General features: G+C 35.6%; 1 long non-coding RNA gene across 3 annotated transcripts in view; it reads left to right on the top strand.

Annotated features, from left to right (window-relative positions):
• The first annotated feature begins 375 nt into the window (after nucleotides 1-375).
• The window catches only part of LOC104001310 (uncharacterized), a 49579-nt gene continuing 27569 nt past the window's right edge, over nucleotides 376-22385 (top strand). The window contains exons 1-2 of one of the 3 annotated variants that reach the window (XR_010147660.1): nucleotides 376-697; nucleotides 14383-14434. This is a non-coding gene — a long non-coding RNA (uncharacterized LOC104001310). The remainder of the gene's footprint in view (nucleotides 698-14382; nucleotides 14435-22385) is intronic. The other 2 variants (XR_010147661.1, XR_001707520.4) reach the window with 2 other exon arrangements.

The raw sequence follows: 22385 nt of genomic DNA, 5'->3' as shown, positions 1-22385 counted from the left end.
GGAATGGAGGAAGTTATTTTAATTCCAAGTAACAAGAATAATTTTGCATCCTGAGATCCAGTGCTGCTACTTAAAACCAAAATAAACCAACATTTTATGGCACAGAAATACAGAAGATTCTTCTTGCCAAATGCCTCTGTGTTTATTTACTTCAAGTCCCAGAAGAACAACCCATATCAATTTTGCCACTGACATTATAAATAGCATAGCAAATTCATAAGGAGTCTTTTCTTCAAAGAACGGAAATGAATCTGAAGTCTGATTAAACTCACAGGGTCCTTGTGAGGGAGATGGGAAGAGGCAGAGTATTTTGTCTAATTTCAAGTTCAAGAAAGCAAAGAACACAAAAGTTAAGTGGCTGGTGTCCATTTATTCAAGTAAATGTATTCAGGAGTTGAGCCAGAAATAAAGATCAAGTCTTCTGGCCCATGCACTAGGCCCCATGCTGCCTCACAGCTTTCAAAACCTTCATTTTCTTGGGAAATGCTAAAAGGCTTTCCCCTACCATACATACTAGATTCAGACACACTGCCATCTACTGACCCACCAAAGGATGTGCCAGCACAAGACATCCTGACCTTCAAGGGAGGGAGGAACACCTTGAGAGGAGTTGAGATCCTGCTTTCTCTTCAGAATGCCATCTCTAGGATGCCAATGGGCTGTGTCTACAGTACTATGTAGGAAAGTGCTGCAAGAGGTAAGTGAATTTAGAATATTTCCTCCCCGATGAAGGGATTAGTATTCTGGCACTATTAATATTTATATAACGATGTCACAATGCACCATGTTGTCTATATGTGGGATATCCTTGAAATAACCCCTTCCTCTCGTACTCTTATTTTGACATATTCGTCGAGGGATTTGAATAGTATAAGACAGCCTTTCTTTTTCACATAAAACAGTTTGAGGAATGCCATACAATTTTTGTGTTGTCTATTTTGTCTTTCACTGGTGTCCTATAAGATGTGCTAGTTATCCTACATGATGCCAAGAAAGGCATAATAGAAACCAAGCTAAATAGCCACAGTCCTGTGCTTGTAGAAAATATCATAAAATGTCCTAAAAGCGCTCTAACAATAGGAGAACTAGGCTCCTAACTGTATTTTCAGCAGGATTCTTTTTTGTTCAGAGCCAAGGTATCTTTTTCCCAGAAAAAATATCAGTGTCTTTCTTGCCACATCAACCCTTTAGAGGTTGCCTACATTCTTCCTAGAATAAAAGTAACATTTTAAAGACTTCATCAAGCGATGATGAATACAATTACTGTTTTTATTCCATTTTTACAGCCAAAAATTAAAGTTATGATGTTTGTCTATTGCTTGTGATTGTACTTAGTCCATTGCCTCTAAGAAAGAAGTTGAATTTAAGTATGTGGACCATATATTTCTTTTTTGATGAGCGTAAATGGATAAAATTAATATCTTAATATATAATCAGTGTCTATAAAAGAATCCACGTAGTAGCAGAGAAGCATTTGTGCCATGCTGGTTACTTGTCTTCATTTGCTTTAAGATCTCAAGAAAAGTTTTATTTCCCAGGATGGTGGTTCACAGGCATTGTGGTTGAGGACTATACATAGAAAACTAATTGTGAAAATAGAACTTATTTCTATTCTTTCAGGATATGAAATCTTATGTTCATGACAATTTAATTGTTTTTATAAAATAATTGGTTTGGCATTACAGTTAGTAAAGCAGAACTTATCCTTTGAAGTTTACAGCTTGGAACTCAATCTGAAGAAGACCACTGATTTAATTTGGAATACATGTCTATATGTGTCCAACCAAATCTTTACAGAAATATCTTATTTTGAAGTCTTCTTAGGCAGAAATAAGAAACTGTTGTTTCCAAATTTTTTAAATGTCAAGAGGGTCTCTAAAATTATGACAGAGATGAGGGATACAAGGAGAGATACATACAGAATGGAAACATCTGGGAGTTTTACTGACTCAGTGAAACTAGGGCATTGTGAAAACCTAATTGAAAAATCTACAGAGAGAAAAGTCCAGTTCACAAATCTGGCCTTCACATGTTCAGTCCTTAGTAAAGGCTTATTAGATATTGCAAGATGAGAGTGAGGTCCAGGAATGGTTAAATGAAAAATGAGAAAATAAAAGGTTATGAGGAGAGCAGGAAGGAATAATAATAGGAGGGTGCCAAGGCGTTTGAACATCTTTGTTATGAGCTTGGACAAGATGCTAGACAGTTAGAAAGCTTATCTGAGTTAAACTGAACTACCAAACTTATTGAGAAGCAGTAACAAGAACAAAATGTTCTTTAGCCTTGTTCTATTTAAAGCAGATGCATGCATATTAATCTTTTACAACATGATATTTATATTTGATTCTTCTTGTAAAACCATCACAAGACATCAACTCGTCAGAATACATAGATTTTTTAAATGTTTGCAGAAACTATCTTCCTGACACTGGAATGGTGAATTAATTCAAGTGTTATCCATATGTTTCCTCTGTTATTCTTTCTTTTAATTTTTCTGTCATTATATTTTTGATGATTTAAGACAGAGATACAACATCACATTTTCTTAAATAAAGAATATAAAAATAATTTCACACAGAATTAAATGTATTTGTACAAATTAGTATGGTTTGTTTTAGATAAAAGATTAAGTAATCAGTTAAATCTCCTAGACCTAGGTGAGCCACAAGAAACACAGGCAGCGTCTGGCATTCTTGTAGAGTTGAGGAGACAGTTGAGAGTTCCCAGACAAAAGCAGCTAGGGTTCACAGAGCATGAGCGAGGGGAGAGCTGCATGGGGAGAAAACTCTGGCAATATCTATCAGGTCTTTCTCAAGTGTTTCAGGAGAGAACTGATCTGCACACGTGTGGGTGAAATCTACTCGAAACTGAAGAATGAACCTCTGGAAGGACTAAGGGGAACAATTCTTGGAGCTCAGGTTAGGCCAAGAATATTTTATTTTTCTTCACCATCCAGAAGGGTCAGTTCATCAAGAGGATATAGCACTGTGAAGTATTTATGCAAGTAGTAAAAGAGCTTCAAAATACATGAAACGAAAATAGACAAAGCTGCAAGGAGACACATATTCAAAAAATAGTTTAAGGTTTCAATATCCCACTCTCAATAATTGATAGAAAAAGTTATGCTAATTCTATACAAACTCTTCCAAAAATTGAAAAGTATGGAATACTTTCCTAATCAGTTAATGATGCTAGCATTACTCTGACACTAAAACAAACAAACAAAAAAAGCATTTTAAGAAAAGAAAACTGGCTGGACACGGTGGCTCACGCCTATAATCCCAGCACTTTGGGAGGCCGAGGCAGGTGGATCACAAGGTCAGGAGATCAAGAATATCTTGGCCAGCATGGTGAAATCCCATTTCTACTAAAAATACAAAAATTAGCCAGGTATGGTGGCACGCGCTTTTAATCCCCGCTACTCCGGAGGCTGAGGCAGAAGAATCACTTGAACCCAGGAGGCGGAGATTGAAGTGAGCTGAGATCGCACTATTGCACTCCAGCCTGGGCAACAAGAGTGAAATTCGTCTCAAAAATAAATAAAATAAAATAAAATCAGGGACCAATATTTTGCATGAACATAAGACATAATAATTCTTAACTAAATGTAAAAAAAAAAAAACAGAATCCAACAATATGGAAAAAGCATAACGCATCATTACCAAATATGTATTATCCCAGAAAATGCAAAAGTGGTTTAACATTTGAAATTTATCAATATAATTTACCATGTTAACAGATTAAAAAGAAAAAATATACAGTAATCTAAATAGATGCAGAAAAAAACTAAGACAATCGGATTTAACATCTATTTCTGATAAAAACTCTCAGCACATGAGAAAAAGACAGGAACTTATAAAAACCTACATACAATATCATATTTGTGTTATGGGTTAAATGCTTTTCTCCTAAGGTAAGGAACAAGAAAACTTCATTTGCTTTTTTCAACATTGTACAGGAGGATCTAGTTAGTGCACTAAGGCAAGAAAAATAAATAAAATACATTCAAATTGGAAAACAAGTAATTTATTATTATTATAATTTAAGTTCTGGGATAGATGTGCAGAACGTGAAGGTTTGTTATGCAGGCATACCGTGCTATGGTGGTTTGCAGCACCCATCAACCATCATCTACATTAGGTATTTCTCCTAATGCTATCCCTCCCCTAGCCCCCTACCCACTGACGGACCCTGGTGTGTGATGTTCCCTTCCCTGTGTCCATGTGTTCTCATTGTTCAACTCTCACTTATGAGTGAGAACATGCAGTGTTTGGTTTTCTGTTCCTGTGATAGTTTGCTGAGAATGATGGCTTCCAGCTTCATCCATGTCCCTGCAGAGGACATGAACTCACCCTTTTTTATGGCTGCATAGTATTCCATGGTGTATGTCTCACATTTTTTTGATACAGTCTATTATTGATGGGCATTTGGGTTGGTTGCAAGTCTTTGCTATTGTGAATAGTCCTGCAATAAACATATGTGTGCATGTGTCTTTATAATAGAATGATTTATAATCCTTTGGGTACATACCCAGTAATAGGATTGCTGGGTCAAATGATATTTCTGGTTCTAGATCCTTGAGGAATTGCCACACTGTCTTCCACAATGGTTGAACTAATTTACACTCCCACCAACAGTGTAAAAGTGTTCCTATTTATCCACATCCTCTCCAGCATCTGTTGTTTCCTGACTTTTTAATGATTGCCTTTCTCCTCATTGTGGTTTTGTTGTTTTTTTGAGACAGAGTCTAACTCTGTCACCCAGGCCGGAGTGCAGTGGTGCAATCTGGGCTCACTGCAACCCCCGCCCCCGAGTTCAAGCAATTCTCCTGCCTCAGCCTCCTGAGTAGCTGGGATTACAGGCATGTACTATCATGCGCTGCAAATTTTTGTATTTTTAGTAGAGACGGGGTTTCACCATGTTGAACAGGCTGGTCTTGAACTCTCGACCTCCAATGATCTGCCCACCTTGGGCTCCCAAAGTGCTGGGATTACAGGCTTGAGTCACTGCACCCAGCTGGGAAACAATCAAACATTTTATTTCCAGACATGATCATCTATGTAGAAAATCAACTGACATCTACAAAAAAACTATTAGAAATAATAAGTGAGCTTTGCAAGTTTGCAAGGCGCAAACTTTATATACAATAAATAAATTGTATTTCTATTTACTAACAATAAACAATGTGAAATAAAAATAGTATTTGTAATAATATACATAAAAAACTGATAAATATAATGAAAAATGTAAACAATATAAAGCATTAATGAGAGAAATTAAATGAAATATAAATAAATAGAGAGAAAGTCTGTATTTGAAGATGAGAAGACTCAATATCGTTAAAATAGCAATTCACAAATTGATCCATATTCAATCCAATTTCAGTCAAATCCCAGTAGTTTGTTTCATAGAGGCTGACAATCTAATTCTAATATTCATATGGAAATTCAAAGAACTTAGAATAGCTCAAATAACTTTGAAAAAGAACATAGCTGAATGACTTACACAAGCTGACTTCAATGCATACTATAAAAGCTGCATTAATCAAGAAAGTATGATATTGGCATCAAGATAGACAAATGGATAAATGGAACACATTGAAAAATCCAGAAATTGATTTTCAACAAAAGTACAAAGACAATTCAGTGAAGATAGAATAGTCTTTTACGAAAACGATGTTGGATCAATTGTATATTCACATGCGAAAAAATAAAAGAACTTTATACCTTGCATCATGTACAAAAAACTTAAAACTATTAAAATTCCTAGAAGATAACAGTTATCTTGAGTTAGGCAAAGATTTCCTATATAAAACCACTAAAGCCACAAATATATATGAGAAAAAGATTAATAAATTATGTGCCATCAAAATTAAGCATGTTTGTTGATCAAAAGATACTGCTAAGAGAATGAAAAGGAAAGCCACAGACCAGAAGGAAATATTTGCAATTCACATAGTTAGTAAATGATTTGTATTTTGACTATATAAAGACTTTCAAAATAAGAAACAAACAAAAAATGTATTAAATTAAGGGCAAAATTTTGAAATGACTCTTTAAAAACAATATGGATGCCAAATAAGCACATACAAATATGCTGAAATTATTAACCATTAGGGAAACGGAATCTAAATTTAGAATGAGATATCTCTACACATCTAGTAGAATGTGTACAATTTTAAAAAACTGACCCCACCAAGTGTTGTGAAAGATGTGAAGCAATCTATTTCATTCATAGGTATTTACACAAGATAAGTGAAAACCTGTCCACAGACAAGGTTGTTCATAGTGACATTATATGTAATCCACAATACTTGGAAACAACCCAAATTTCCATCAATAGATGAATGTGTAAACAAATTTCAGCATAATGAACTACTGCTCAGAAAGAAAAAGGAATGAACTAATGATATGCAAAACAACGTATAATGAGATTCAGGGAACACTATCTCAAATATCGCACCTTGGCATATTGAAAAGAGTAGACGCAGACTTGTTACTCTGAACTTACCCCCAACCCTCACCCTTCTTCTCTCAAGCAGGTCATAAGATTCTCATGTGAGAGTTGCCCTCCCTGTACCTCAAGGAAAGAAACCTCGTTCTCTCTGAAGATGAAGGGTCACAGAGAAGTACCTGAATTAACAAGTCTTTCTAAGCTTCCCCCAGTTTATTATTATTAGATCACATCCCCTTTGTCCAGTATATCCACTTTTCATCAAACCTACTATAAAATACAGTTGACCCGTGAACAACATGGGGTTGCTAGAAGCACTAACTCACTACACAACAGAAAAACAGCATATAACCTTTGACTCCCCCCTAACTTAATTACTAATAGCCTACTGTTGACAAGAAGAAGCCTTGCCGATAATATAGAGTTGATTAACATGTAATTTGTATGTTAATGTATAATATACTGTATTCTAACAATCAAGTAAACTAGAAAAAACAAAATATTGTTAAGAAAATCATAAGAAAGAAAAAATACATTTACAGTACTGTATGTTTTGCTTATGCCGTAAGTTTACCTCATGTGTTTACAAGATAAATCTTCTGTCTGAAATGACGAGCAAAGGCAGCTGCAGATCTCTATCTACAGTACATGTCAAGCAATTCAACTTTTGCTTAAAATTCCATGACTTTTCTCCACTTCTTAGGGGCACCTCCAGCAGATCTAGTGGGACTAGTGGCACTTTGTGCGGGTCCCTGTTATGAAAGGTTTAAGGCATTGCACTAAACAAGATGAAAAATACATGAGAACTGCAAAACATCGCTTTTTACTGCAATACACAATTTACTGGATAGATCAACTGCTCATTGAAAGATGATTCACCTCTCCCAGCATTTTAAGCAGATACTTGCAACACTAGAGCTCAACATTATTAATAACAAGAGGAGATGACTGTAAAGATATTACAGTAGTACATATTGTACTACACACAATTTATGCAGTTAAGATTTAATATCGCATTTTTATGTTTGCTTACATTTCTCTCAAATGCATATAGCTGTGCTACATATGGTCTGTAAGTGTGAGCGTAAGTTTTGATAAATTTTATTTTTTGCAATAGATTTGTGTACATCTTGTGGGAATTGATGAAATGGACTAGTATCTACGTATGATTTTTTTCGTTTTTGACATAGCTTTTCTCTTTTTTTTTTTTTTTGATATTTCTAGGCTATGCAGTTCATCTGGGAGTCTTTCAAATTCTTGCAAATCTCTAAAAAGTTTTCTAATATATTTCTTGAAAAAATTTCCATGTCTAAGTGGACCTGTACAATTCAAACCTGTATTGTTCGAATCAATTTCATACCCAAGTTAAACTGTTTTACTTTTCACATCCTTACGAGGATTCCTGTGTCATGTAAAATATATTACACGGTTGTAGGTATGTGCTCTACCATGAGAAGAACATAGGCCATTTATTTCCACCCAGGAGTCTTAGTTTTTAGATATGCATATGCCAACCTGAGAGGTACTGAACTAATGGAGCCACGCTTTGTGTGTTCTAGCCATATTTGAAAGTTCTTTTTTGTCTAAGGAAAGGAGAACAATTCTCAGAGAACTCATCTAGAATAACATCCCTTTACTTTCTTATAAGGAAGAGAAAGTTGCTTCTTTGAGCCTTTGGAGACATAAGTTTTAAGGTGCTAAGAAAGAAAAGCAGATCACTCTATTTTTTTCTCTCACAAAGCTGTGTCTAATTTCCACACAACATGAAAGCCATATCTCTTATGTCATTACTAATCTGCATGTCATGTTCTACCTTGTGTTTTTATTAAATTTTTTTATTTTTTTATTTCAATAGGTTTTTGGGGAACAGGTAGTGTTTGGTTACATGAATAAGTACCTTAGTTGTGATTTCTGAGATTTTGGTGCACCCATCACCCAAATGGTGTACACCGTACCCAATATATAGTCTTTTATTCCTGGCCATGCCCCACCCTTTAACCTGAGTCCCCAAAGTCCAATGTGTCATTCTTATGCCTTTGCTTCCTCATAGCTTAGCTCTCACATATGAGTGAGAACTTGTGATGTTTGGTTTTCCATTCCTGAGTTACTTCATTTAGAATAATAGCCTACAATTCCAACCACGTTGCTGTGAGTGCCATTATTTTGTTCCTTTTTATGGTTCAGTAGTATTCCACAGTACATACATACACACACACACACACACACACACACAACATTTTCTTTATCTACTCTGATTGATGGACATTTGGACTGGCTCCCTATTTTTGCAATTGCAAATCGTGCCGCTATAAACGTGCATGTGTAAGTATCTTTTTTTGTAAAATGACCTTTTTTTTTTCTGGGTAGATACCTAGTCGTGGGATTGCTGGATCAATGGTAGATCTACTTTTAGTTCTTTAAGGAATCTCCACACTCTTTTCTATAGTGGTTGTACTAGTTTACATTTCCACCAACTGTGTAAAAGTGATCCTTTCTCACCGCATCCATGACAACATTGATTATTTTTGATGTTTTGATTATGGCCATTCTTGAAGGGGTGAGGTGGTATCGCATTGTGGTTTTGAATTTGCATTTCCTGATACTGATGTTGAGTACTTTTCCATATGCATTTTGATGGGATTGTTTGTTTTCTTCTTACCTATTTGTTTGAGTTCTTTGTAGATTCTCGATATTAGTTGTACATTCCATGTGTTTTGACAAATGTATAATAATGTGCATCCATCATTATAGCATTGTACAGAGAATTTTCACCACCCTAAAAAAATCCTCTGTGCTTTGATTATTCATCCCTTCCTTCTTCCTAATCCCTGGAAAACACTAATCATTTTACTGTCTCCAAAGTTTGGCATTTTCTAGCATGTTATATAGCTGGAATCATAGAATATGTAACCTTTTAAGCCTAGCTTTTTTCACTTAGTAATATTCATTTAAGTTTTCTCCATGTCTTTTTATGGATTGATAGCTCATTCCTTTTTCGCACTGAATAATATTCCATTGTCTAGATGTAACACAGTTTATTCACCTACTTAATGTCTTGATTTATTCCAGTCTCAGGAAATTATGGATAAAGCTGCCATACAAATCCATGTGCAGGTTTTTCAATAGATGTATGTTTTCATTTTCTTCTGGTAAATATCAAGGAGCACAAGTACTGGTTCATATGGTAACGATATGTCTAGATTTGTAAGAGACTGCCAAACTGTCTCCCAAAGAGGCATTCCCACCAGCAATGAATGAAGAGTTCCTGTTTCTCTGCATCCTCATCTGTAGAGATGCTCCTTGACTTATGATAGGGTTATGTCTGGATAAACCTGTGATAAGTTGAAAATATAAGTCGAATGTGTGTTTTTGACTGAGAGTATATTCAACTCACCATGGATTTGTCCAGACATGACCCCATCAGAAATTGAGGAGTGTACTGAATGTATATCACTTTCACACCATAATAAAGTAAAAAAATATCTTAAGTCAAACCATTGTAAGTAAGAAATGATCTGTATTTGGTATTCTCAGTGTTCCAAATTTTGGCCACTTTAACAGGTAAGTAATGGTATCTCCCTAACATTTTAATTTGCATTTCCCTGATGGCATATGATGTGGGTGTGGAGTATCTTTTCTTTTCTTTCTCTCTTCTTTTCTTTCTTTTATTATTATTATTTTTTTTGGATACAGGGTCTCACCCTGTCACCCAGGCTGGAGTGCAGTGATAGCTCACTGAAACATCTAACCCCTGGTTTCAAGCCATCCTCCTACCTCAACCTCTCAAGTAGCTGGGACTACAAGCACATGCCATCTGACGTCTGGCTATTTTTTTTTTTTTCTAGAGACAGGGTCTTCCTTTGTGCCCAGTCCAGTCTTGAACTCGTAGCCTTCAGTAGTCCACCTGCCCCAGCTTCCCAAAATGCTGTGATTGTAGGTATAAGCCACATGCCAGGACTCCTGGAGTATCTTTTCATATGCTTATTTGCCATTTGTATATCTTCTTTGGTGAAGTTTCTGTTAATATCTTTGGTCTATTTTTTAATTATATTTTTTATTGTAGAGTTTTAAGAGTTATTTGTGTATTTGGGATAAAAGTATTATCAGGTGCGTCTTTTGCAACTATTCTGTCCCAGTCTTGTCTTTTTATTCTCTTGACAGTGTCTTTCATGGACTAGAAAATTTTAGTTGTAGTCTAGTTTATCAATACATTCTTTTATTTGTCATGCCTTTGGTGTTATATCTAAAGAAATTATAGCCAAACCCAAGGTAATCTAGATTTCCTCTCTGTTATCTTCTGGTGGTTTTATAGCTTTGTGTTTTACCTTTAGGTTTGTGTCCATTTTAAGTTAGTTTTTGTAAGGTCTATGTCCAGATTCATTTTTTGCATGTGAATGCAAAAATTTTTTTTTTTGCATTTTTGCATTTTTGCATGTGAATGTCCAGTTGTTCTAGTGCCATTTGTTGAAAAGACTATGGTTTCTCCTTTGTATTGACTTTGCTCTTTTGTCGAAGATCAGTTGACTATGCTTATGTGGGTCTATTTATGGGCTCTCTGTTATGTTCCATTGATCTATTTGTCTGTCCCTTCATCAGTACCACACAGTCTTGATTAATATAGCTTTATAGTAAGTCCTGAAGTTGGGTAGTATCAGGCTTCCAACTTTGTTCTTCTCCTTCAATACTGTGCTGGCTATTGTGGGTCTTTTGCTTTTTTATAGAAATGTTAGAATAAGTTTGTTGATATCAACAAAACAACTATCTAAGATTTTAATTGGGAGTGCATTCAATCAATAAATCAAATCAAGAACTGACATCTTGATAATATTATCTTGCTATTCATGAATATGGAGTATCTCTCCATTTGTTTTGTTATACTGTTTTCTATACCTCAACACAGGTTTTCTGATATAGATATCATACATATTTTGTCAGATTTAAGCATAAGTATTTTCTTTTGTGGGTGCTATTCATGAATATGGAATATCTCCCCATTTGTTTTGTTATACTGTTTTCTATACCTCAACACAGTTTTTCTGATATAGATATTACACATACTTTGTTGGATTTATGCATAAGTATTTCCTTTTGTGGGTGCCAATGGAAATGGCATTGTGTTCTTAATTTCAAATTCTACTTGTTCGTTGCTGGCATAAAGGAATGTTAATTGGCTTTTGTGTATTGATCTTGTACCTTATATCCTACAACCTTGCTATCATTTCTTATTAGTTTTAGAAGGTGTTTCTTTATTCTTGTTGAGGCTTTCACGAATTGACTTTCAAGAATCTCGAGATGTTCTACATAAACAATCATACCATCTGTGAACAAAAACAGTTTTATTTCTTCCTTACCAATCAGTATAGCTTTTTTTTTTTCTTTTTTTGAGACAGGGTCTTGCTCATTCACTCAGGTGAGAGTATAGTGATGCGATTGCAGCTCACTGCAACCTTGATCTCCCAGGCTCAAGTGATCCTCCTGCCTCAGCTTCCCAAGTAGCTGGAACTGGAGGCATACACCACCATGCCTGGATAGTTTTTGTATTATTTCGTAGAGATGGGATTTCATCATGCTGCCCAGGCTAGTCTCAAACTCCTGGGCTGAAGCAATCTGCCTCCCTTGGCCTCCCAAAGTGCTAGGATTACAGGCATGAGCTACTGTGCCCTGCACTGCTCCCTCCCTCCACAAACATTTTATTTTATTTTATTTTTTGTCTTATTGCATTAGCTACAACTTCCAGTATGATTTTGAAAAGTAGTCATGACAGGAGATATCCTGCCTTGTTCCTCATCTTGTGGAAAATCTAGCTTTGCACTATTAAGTATGTTAGCTATAGATTTTTTGCAGCTATTCTTACCAATTTGAGGAACTTTCCCTCTAAGTTTACTGAGGTTTTTTTTTTATCATGAGTGAGTATTGAATTTCATCAAATGCTTTTTCAGCATATATTAATATGATCATGTGATTTTAATTCTTTATCTTATTGTAATGGATAACATTAATTGATTTTTGACTGTTGAATCAGCCTTGCACACTTGGGGTAAATTCCTCTTGATCATGTATATTATCCTTTTTGTACTTTTAAAAATTCAATTTACTAAAATTTTGTTGAGGATTTTTCCATCTATGATTACGAGCGACATTGATCTGTAGTTAGTTTCCTTGTCTTATAATGTCATTGTCTAATTTTGGTTTTAGGGAGATGCTGTCCTCATAGAATGAAAGTAGGAAGGATTCCTTATGCTTCTATCTTCTCAAAAAGTTTGCAGAGAATTGGTATTGTTTCTTCCTTCAGTGTTTGGTAGAATTCACCCGTGAATATATATGGGGTGGTATCTTGGAAGGTTATTAATTGTTGATTCAATTTCTTTAATAAACATAGGCCCATTCAGGTAGTCTATTTCTTCTCGTGTGTGTGGCTGACAGATTCTTTCACTAGTGTGTTGACTATCTGGTAATCAAAGGGTATAGGTTACAGGTGTTCTTATTTGTTCATTTTTCTTTTTAAAGAAAATATCCACTTGACATTATCTCTGTCCCTTCTATCAATCTGATTTATAAAGATAACAGTCATTTACTTACCTGCATAGGGTACTATAAGCCTGGTGGAGAGTGTTTCTGGGAGTTCAAAAAAGAAAGAAAATAGTAGACTAAGCATCAAAGACATTTAGTGATTTTGGTTGTACAAGAAATCTGAAAGTTGGGATTTCAGAGCTAGTGCAGTGGCTCATTGATGAGATGACTGACCTTAATCATTTCTGCTTTTTTTCTTTCATTCTTGCCTGTAAATTTCTGTTTAGTCTACTCGTTTTGTTTTCTCTATTGCATTCCACTGTACTTGATTTACTCAAACTCTCCTGGCGGTAAGTCTGCCGCCTTCTGTTAGAATGGGAAGGGGTAGTGAGCCAGAAGTTTTGAAGGTACAGCTATTTCATAGATGTATTTGCAACTCTTCCTCCTGGTTTGTTGTTGTTGTTGTTGTTGTTGTTGGTGGTGGTGGTGGTGGTGGTGGTGGTGGTATTGGTGGTGATGGTTTGTTGTTTGTTTGTTTACGGTTCCACACTTCTATCCCAAATACAGTACATGGAAGATCTGTACTTGAGCCTCCAATTGATGAGACTCACCGGGAATCTGTGGACCCAGTTAGCTTGATTCTTGTGGTTTTCTCCTGCAAGCCCTTAGCAAGGGTGTGAATGCTGAAACCCAAATCATTCTTGCTATTCGCGTACTTTTTAAGTTGTGATTTCTGGATTCAGCTGGCATGTTTTCCCCTGTTCTTCTTACCCTTGTGAGTTTTAAAATCAATTTTATAATATTTTAATTGGGCTTAAGGATAAAGATTGAGATAATGCATGTATTCAACTTATCATATTCATGCAAAACATATTTTTCCTTATTTCAAAGATTTTAAAAAAAGATTTTAAAAAAGAGTACATTCAAAGATGTACTCTTTTAAAAAAAGCTACATCTAAGCTCACAAAACAGAAGTTACATACAGTTAAGTAATAGATAGTTAAGTCTTTCACATTTAATCAACAGAATCACATGGTGTTTGTTAAACATCCAGATTCCCAATTTCTCTATACATTCTAATTTAGAAGTCCTGGGGTATGGCTAGGTATTTTTTTCTTTTAATTGAATTATCAGATAAATCTTATGTTTAGACAAATTTGTAAAGCATGTCTATATCAGTGTTTTCCAGTTCCACTGATAATACCAATTACCTGGGATGCTTGTTAAAAAATCCCTGGGTCTATTCTCAAGCTCACTGAATCAGAATCTCTAGGGGAGGATCCTGGGAATATGTTTTTTCTAATAAGCCCTGAAGGTGACTATTATCCGGAAGGAATTTTAAGAAATGGTGTTCTAGATAAGTAGAAAGGTCAAGAACGACAAATAAGTTTTAATATGTCTGACCATTTTAATTGGCAGTGACTCTGGAAGGTTGTGCTGAGAACTCTGAAGGCTTGCTGTGACTTTTTGGGTAAGAGTTTTGTTATCAATTAGCAGGAGCTCATATAAGAAAATAATTTATTTTTAAATATAGTTATTCTACAAACGCCTATTATTTTCTGTGTGCCAAGCACTGTAGGTGCTAAGGATAGCCACGATGCTCACGAAAACTAATAATTGCTATACTGCAATTTAGAGTCTAATATAGAAGACAGGCATTCATCAAGCAATCACACCATTATGTAATTATAAAATATGATAATTGCTAAGAAGAAAAATTATAGGATAAGATATTAGCATATGATAGGAAGATCTGATTTAGTTTAGATATTTAATGAAATCTTTTCTAAAGAAGATGGGCAATATATGTGAAACGTTTTATAAATGTGGTAAGTGAATATAAAAATTTTTCAATAATGAAAGTACATTTGAATTAAAAAAAACAAATTGCAGGTACCATGACATTTATCCCATGCTTCTCTCTACTGGTCACATATTCATTAATACGTAAGAACATATTGAGTGATAAGGATTGCATTAAAGACTGAATCAGGTGCCTTACTCACTTTCAGAATTGTGGCAATCTCCATTTATACTTATATTTAACTTGATGTTAAAGACGGTAGAATCTTCTATTTATGACACCGCTGTGCAGACTCAACCTTGCATCACTATGGAAACATGACACCACTGTGAAATAATCACATTATAATGAGGAAGAGAACTGCATGGTGTGGGTTAAATAGTAAACAAGCGCAAAACTTCAACAGTGAGAGTCTTAGCAGCAGTGGTTCACTGGGGAGAAAAGGGGTGGTTTACTCACATTGGTGTCCAACTGAAGGAACCATTTGAAAATAAATGAAGTCTACTAAAGTACTCACAAGTTCTGGTTCTTTTTTTAAAAAAAGGCATAATACCTGGCAGTTCAGTGAATTCTGAAAAGCCAATGAATCCAACATTTGTGAACTTGTTTTTATATATTTTAACATAAAATGTCATGAATTCTAGCTGTCTGGGTGGCTTCCTAGAAAATCTATTTGAGGGCTTCCTAGAAAATCTATTTGAGGATGAGTCATAGGAGGTTTTGAAGACAAGATCATGTAGTTCCTCAATGCTTGCAAAGATTATATTTTTTATTTCTTAAAGACAAACCTTGAGACCAGTCACAGTGACTCACACCTGTAATCCTAGCACTTTGGGAGGCCAAGGCAGGAGGATCAGTTGAGCTCAGGAGTTCAACACCATCCTGGGGAACATAGTGAGACTTTGTCTCTACAAAAAATAAAAACAAAAATTATCCACACGTGGTGACACACACAAGCGGTCTCAGCTACTAGGGAGGCTGAGGTGGGAGAATTGCTTGTGCTCTGGGGCTCGAGGCTGCAGTGAGTCAATATTGCACCACTGCACTCGATGCTGGGTGACAGAGCGGGACCCTGTCTCAAAAAAAAAAAAAAAGACAAACTTTGAGAAATAAAACAATTGGAAATTATTAGATTAGATCACCTCTAAAATAGTCTCTAGCTCTCATAATCTCAGTTTCCCTAGGAATTGTTAAAAGAGAAAATTACAACAAATTTAGATTAAATGTCAAGTAGGATTTTATTGCAATTCTAGAATTGGGCAAAATTTCATTGTATAAAGCAGAATGAATGTTCTGATGAGTTAAGCAAAAGAGGTGGGCTTTATGTGCGGGAAAGAACCAAAGAAAGAAAACATAGAAAACAAACAAAAATAAAAAAGATTGGTCATTTCAAAACTATTTTATAGGGCTAAAACAGAGAAGTCTTAGGCTGGGCGTGATGGCTTATGCCTGTAATCCCAGCACTTTGGGAGGCCAAGACAGGTGGATCACCTGAGGTTGGGAGTTTGAGACCAGCCTGACTAACATGGTGAAACCCTGTCTTTACTAAAAATACAAAAAATTAGCCAGGTGTGGTGGCATGCACCTGTAATCCCAGCTAATTGGGAGGCTGAGGTAGGAGCATCGCTTGAACCCAGGAGGTGGAGGTTGCAGTGAGCCGAGATGGTGCCACTGCACGCCAGCCTGGGCAACAAGAGCCAAACTCTGTCTCAAAAAAAAAAAAAAAAAAAGAGAGAAGTCTTCCTTATTAAGCTTCCCCAATTTCCCAGTTTGACTAGAATTTCTTGTTTGTTTTTATGTTTTTGCTTTTTTTTTTTCCCCAAAAACTGGCTCTTTTGAAAGTTTAGTTTGACCCATGTGGCCCTTAGCACAAATGACTCCCTCCTGGTCTACTGGAGCCTCATGTAGGAGGCTAGTCCAAAACAATGGCCCCCAATAAACTTTGATTAACAAAGTGAATCTGGAATTTCGTTTTTTTGTGAGACGAAGTCTCACTCTGTCACCCAGGCTGGAGTGCAGTGGCACAATCTTGGCTCACTGCAACCTCTGCCTCCTGGGTTCCAGTGATTCTCCTGCCTCAGCCTCCCGAGTAGCTGGGATTACAGGCGTGCGTGACCATACCTGGCTAATATCTTTATTTTTAGTAGAGACAAGGTTTCACCATGTTGGCTGGGTTGGTCTTGAACTCCTGAGCTCAAGTGATCCACCCACCTCGGCCTCCCAGGGTGTCAATCTAGAATTTTAACACAGTGATTTGACTACAGTTTCAAGTAGAAGAGAGAGAGAGGGAATTGATTTCTTAGTGAATCAGAACAGTCTTAGGATTTTGTTCAATGAAATTGTGGGGAGAGGATAGTTACCATATCTCAAAGCAAGATCAGTACTGCTTAGAGAATGCTAGAAGGTAATACAAACTAGCAGAGGTAAATTTTGAGGTTTTCAGTTTGAGATTAAAATTGTCTAATTGCTTACTCATAGGTATAATGATTATTTTACAAGTACTTTAATAAAATATACTTTGATATTTAAATTAATTTTTGAGCAAGTCTAATATTATTATCACTAAAATATCCCTTTGGGTTAATTTATAAATAAAAATATTTCAAGAAATATTATGGTCTTTAAATATTCATTGACAAGAAACTATTTTTCAGTGCTCCAATTGTATTATTTTTATAATTTTAATTGAACTTTTCTTCCCCAGATCAAAATACATTATTGTATAAAATTTTCAGCATACTTTGAGAATGAAATTATTTTCATTGCTCTCCAAAATCTGCCCACAGAAGCATATTAAAAGAATGAATTCACTTTCCCTGAAACCTCAAAAGATCACGTATGTATAGCAAAGCTCTTTAAATGAGCATCTGATCTGACTTTCAGGAACAAAAGAAAAACATTTCAGAAGTAAAAGGGAAAATGTCCCAAAGAACCATTTATAATGTCCAACTTTACACAAAATCTGGCTCAATTATTGAGACCTACTTGAACCAGGCTACTTCCTGGATTTTCCCTCTGTGTTCAGCCTTTAGAGCATTGTGGCTATCAGTATTATGCTAAATCACACCCTATGGGGACCCTTTCTGGCAACAGCAGTTAGAGTAGGATTGTGCAGTAAAATTAAAAATGCCTGAAGGCTTTGGATGCTACCTGATTCTGGACTTTTGTTTATAATTCCAGAGCATCTCTAGACCAACTGTACTGGATTATATCATGACAGGGTCACATAAGAAGAATATTAAAATTCTTCATTTCTAACATATGACTATTTGAGAAATTTATAAATCAATCTAAATATTGTGGCAGTATATAGATTTCGACAAATTTACCTGTCCTGAAAAATTCCACTGCATTGCAGAGGGGCAGGTGGTCACTTTTCCAATCTCTGGGCTTAGAAATTACACTGGGGCTGTATCCATGTTCTATGAGTGCTGATTTGGCAACAGCTTATGGGCAGCTGTCATCTGCACAGAACGAAATAACTCAACATTTCTTTTTGTTATTGATCACCATTGTCTGGTAGCTAACTCTCTAGTATCTGCATATGAATAATCAACTGCAGTATTACTTTATTTTCTGCTCTGAGAAAATTGTCCTTGACATTGTTTACTGGCATTCATTATGCCCTTGGGAATAATAACTAATTTTAATGTTAGCCTAGGTTAAAAAGTAATTATGAACGCAAATAATTGCAAAAGTCAAGCCAATCCTATATTCCTAAAACAAATATTGCTCTGATATCTTGCTCATCTATGCTTCTTGGTGGCATTCAGCTAACAGATTTAACTAGCCTTTGTTGATTCTTATTTTTAATGTAGGCCAGGTACTTTTACAAATATTTATCCACCCATACATGTATTGAACACCTTAGTGGCCCCATATGACCCAGCTCTCATCTATGGTACTATGATTATTATGCTTTGGATCTCCAGGCATCAATGTCAATTAAGACCTGTGTCCAGTAGTCCTACAAGTATTTGAATAATGCCTTTTTCCAAGTTTATTGTTTAACTCGAATAACTGGCTATGGATCCCTTCGGCGAAGGAATGAGAGAGTCATTGAGGAATAGACTCGCTGTGTTGTTGCAGCTTCCTTTCTCTTGGGAGGATCTAATTTTATTTTTGGTCAAATGATTTGAGAACAGGAAACAGACTCAGGTTAGAGAATTGATGAAGGTATGTTTTTTTTATTGAGGTAACTACCCTCAGCCTCCTGGTCATCCATCCTTGATTTCTTCTGCTGGTACAAGCTGAGTAATATCCTTGTTGCCCACCTATCTGTTTTGCTATAGGGATGCCATGTGCCATAACTATATAAATATCTACCAATTCATAATCCTCTGTGGGTCAGATCTCTTGACTTCAACTATAACTTGCTGGATAATAAGATAATTGTAACCTATTAAATTTAGTGGTTAACTCTACCACCTATTGTCTATTTTTTTTTTTTTTGAAGTGTAGGTGGGTCCTATTAACCCCACTGCTATCAGAAAGCCACATTTTAGTTTATCCAACTAACAGCCATAGTTCACAAAGTAAAGGCAATACTACAAGTTTTAGTGTTGCTGGTGCCTGTCTCACCAGGTTATTCCTCATAGTCCTTATAAATAATACATCCTCTGGGCCTTTCCATGAAGCATACCCATTGGCTAGACCTGCTGACTATATATGCTGTATCTACTTCCTGCCCGCCCACTTCCAAGAGCATTTTTATTCCTTTCCCTTTTCTACTTCTCCAGTTTTTAGCCCTTTGACTTCATTCAGCATAGTCCATTGCTTTTTACGTGCCTTTAGTTGACATTCTAGTAGTAAGTTTGCCCCATATCCTGGGATCATTGCCTGGATGTTAAATTCTACATCATAGGAGAGTATTTACAAGTCAATAAACTCTTACCTATCCTATTTTATACTCTTTCCCCTTGATTAAGCACCCTCAGAATCCAACCCCATTTATGCTCCCCCTGGACTTGCTGGTGTATGATGTCTATTTTACGTGGCTCCTTTTGACTATAAAACCAGCTAAGTTATGCTACAACGTAACACAGTTATAGCAGCAGTGGGCATGATGGGACGTGGGAGTAGACCCTGAGGGGCACACATAATGACTTACAGGAAAGAGCCTCTGAATTATTAACCAACACAAGAAGTGAGTATTAGAGCATTCTAGCTCTTAATGGGAGTGTCATTTTTATAGACTCAGTAGGGCTTTGAGAAGTCAGAAAGATTCATGGCATACACCCAGGCCTCTCCATCTAATGCGCCAGCATTCTAGGATTTTCCTACTGGAGCCCTTACCTTAACATGAGAGAAGAGCCTTGATGAGCATTTAATTGTCTTTGAAGTTGATCTCTCTGTCTGTTAAGTCTACAGCTTTGTCCCTAGATTTATCTACCTGTCACTGAAGAAGAAGCTTTCACACCTGACTTTAAATTGTCTAGTACTCTCCTCAGCTCCTCATAACTTCTCTGTGGAACATCAATGACATTTAACTATAGTCAAGCAAGCATGTTATCCATATAGCATTTCTTCCATTCATCTCAAACACCTAATGCATAGGATTAATCAGCACATTTCCTTTCATTAATACACCTTCTTAATTCACTACCAGTGATAGGGTTAATGACTGAACCACCATCTTACACTAGGCCCATTTGTACTCCACCTCTCTTCAGTGTGGGAATCCTTATTACCAGACAGGTGGAGAATGATTCAACTTCAAAACCCAACTTCAAAAACAATCCACATTCTTACCTGCTTGCTTGAACCATTCCCAGTTCCAATTAGGATTATAGTTTATTAGAAATCCACATTATGATGCTTGCCTGACAAGACCTTTGCTAACATGGCAGGGAGTGCTGTAGCAATAGTTTCCCAAGAGTTAACCCATATCAGCTTGAAATTTGACAGATTTTATATGTCTGCTTCTATCAGATATGAGATTCCCTTGGAAAGCCATGCTCTAAAGCAAACAACTCTCTATACCGCTGAGGCTGACTTTGAAGGAGCTGACAGCTGGATGCTTTCTATTCACCACACTTCTGACAGCTGAAAAGAAAGACCTTTGAAGGGAATTCACACTAAACATTTTCATATCTACCAAGTTAGTCTTTTCCAAAAAAATAACTTTTGGCTTTATTCATTTTTCCTCATTGTCCATTTGTTGTCTGTTTCACTGACTTCTGCTCTAAATTATTCTTTATTGGTTTGTTTACATTTAATTTGCTGGATTTTTTTCTAGCTTCATGAAATGAACACATAGGCTACCAATTTAAGAATGTTTCCTTTTGTCGATTAGAAGCATTTAAGCCTATACATTTCTCACCAAGCACAGATTTAACTGCATCCTATAGGTACATAATTTAGTATCTTTGACTCATTTGGTTATTTTGAATATTATTGCTTAATTTATAAATATTTGAACCTTTTCAAGTATACTTTTCTGTTGCTTTCTTGCATAAATGCACAAAGAAAACACACTCTTAATAGTTTCAGTCCTATGACATATGTTGAGATTTTCTTTCTGGCCCAGGATACAGTCTGTTGTGGAAACAGTTTCACGTACACTTAAAAATATAGTCTTCGGCTTTTTTGTTACAGTCTTCTACCACTATGTCAGGCTTTGTGAGGGTTGTTATTCTCTCTTATCCTTAATGACTTATTTTCTCCTTGTTCTAATATTTACTTAGGTTGTAATATGATTCAACCTTTTTAAAGTTTTATTTTATTTTTATTTTATGTACTTTGAGTACATGTTATTAGCAGCATACAAATCTAGAATTATTACAAATTTTAGTGAACTGAAAATTTTTGGTGAATTGAGTATTTTGATGAAATGTCAATATTATATTTTTAATAGTCCTTGCCTTTAAATTCAAGTTGTATGATATTAATATAACTACACTAGATTTCTTTAATGATTTTATTACGTGTCATCTATCAAGATGAGTTTTTTTCAAGTTGAAAAACTTTAACTAGAGCTTTCTGTTTGTATATACATAATACAATTACTGATTTGTTCAGTTTCAAATCTATTATCCTACTACTGTTTCCTCTTTATCCCATCTGTTCACTGTTACTTTTTTTTCATTCTTGTATTGTTTAAGATTTTGATATTATTTAATTTATTTTCTTCTATGATCTTATAGTTAATTTTTTAGTGGTCAACCTAGATTTTTATATGCTTTTTTTGATTTCTCAGACTTTACCTTAAATCGATACTTATACCACTACCTGGACAATGCAAGGACCTTACAACTTCAGCTCCATTTACTGAATTTTGTGCTACCATTTTTGTGTACATGATTTCTATACATATTTTCAACTCCACAATATATTGTTTAAGCAGTGAATATTCTTATCTTTTTACCTGCTTAATAATATCTTTTCATGTCTTTTAATGCGTTCTTCCCTGGATTAATCTCTCTGATTTTTGTTTATTTATAAGTGCCTTTTTTTATTTTTGAAGAAAATTTCATCATGAATAAGATTCTAAAATGAGTTCCTTTATTGCGATTTTCATTTTTTGTTGTTGTTTTTTGAGATGGAGTCTCGCACTGTCCCCCGGGCTGGAGTGCAGTGGCGTGATCTCGGCTCACTGCAACCTCCGCCTCCCAGGTTC

This window comes from Pan troglodytes, chromosome 9 (assembly GCF_028858775.2).
Source record: "Pan troglodytes isolate AG18354 chromosome 9, NHGRI_mPanTro3-v2.0_pri, whole genome shotgun sequence".
Classification (NCBI taxonomy): Eukaryota; Metazoa; Chordata; class Mammalia; order Primates; family Hominidae; genus Pan; species Pan troglodytes.
The sequence above is the reverse complement of the archived record's forward strand: the minus strand, read 5'-3'. Positions and strand labels throughout refer to the sequence as shown.